General features: G+C 54.3%; 1 non-coding gene across 1 annotated transcript in view; it reads right to left on the minus strand.

Moving 5' to 3' along the window:
- The window catches only part of LOC121877507, a 4,338-nt gene extending 4,243 nt beyond the window's left edge, over positions 1-95 (minus strand). Inside the window, exon 1 of the ribosomal RNA XR_006091007.1 lies at positions 1-95. This exon is cut by the window's left edge and continues 4,243 nt beyond it. This is a non-coding gene — a ribosomal RNA (large subunit ribosomal RNA).
- Positions 96-811: the final 716 nt, after the last annotated feature.

Genomic DNA, 811 nt, shown 5'->3' on the forward strand with positions numbered 1-811 from the left:
AGTCGCCCTTACTAAGGGAATCCCTGTTGGTTTCTTTTCCTCCGCTTATTAATATGCTTAAATTTGGCGGGTAGCTCTCTCCTACTACGAGGTCGATCGTGGTCTCATCATCCTTAGGGGGAACAAGTTCCCCAACCACGAAGCGGAAGACGCTCTGCCACCGACTTTCTTCACCACCGACATTACCAGGCAGGAAGGTTTGAGGGGCTTGTCGCGGGGGTACCAGCGACCATGGCGCCGGCACTCCCACCCCTGACTCCGTTCCTTCTCATTGAGTGGTAAATAGCCAATAGGAAAAGTGTTCCAGCAGAACATCTCTCGCAGAGTCATATACACACACAGTTTTAATGCATATACGCTCGTGTTCCGCCCTTACTCGGCCGCACCTTTGCCGCTTAAACTTTGACCTCTTTCCCCGTATGCCACAGCAGTGGCACTTGTTTATCCGGAGAAAGAGAGCGAGAGTCGCAGTATTAATTGGCGTGAGCGGCCTTTCCGGCTGCAGAACTAGTGCTCTATCCCGGCGAGCGCCGTTATGAGGCGCAACACCGTCTTTAACGCGTTTAGAGAGAACTCCCCTGCCTCCCTCCCAGTCATGAGATAGACGTGGACTCGTGGCGAACTCTCAAAGAGAACGCCCACACCGCGTCTGACCGTGGGAGAGGGTGGAGGAGCGCGTGAGGAAGAGCACGGCGTCACCCAAGCATTCTCATCTCTCTGCCTGCACCACTACATGGTAGACTGCGGGCCCAGGCGCACTCATCAATTTAGGTTCCACTGCAATGCATGCCAAGCACTCTTTTCGAGGTGA

This window comes from Homarus americanus, unplaced genomic scaffold (genome assembly GCF_018991925.1).
Source record: "Homarus americanus isolate GMGI-L3 unplaced genomic scaffold, GMGI_Hamer_2.0 scaffold40878, whole genome shotgun sequence".
NCBI lineage: Eukaryota > Metazoa > Arthropoda > Malacostraca > Decapoda > Nephropidae > Homarus > Homarus americanus.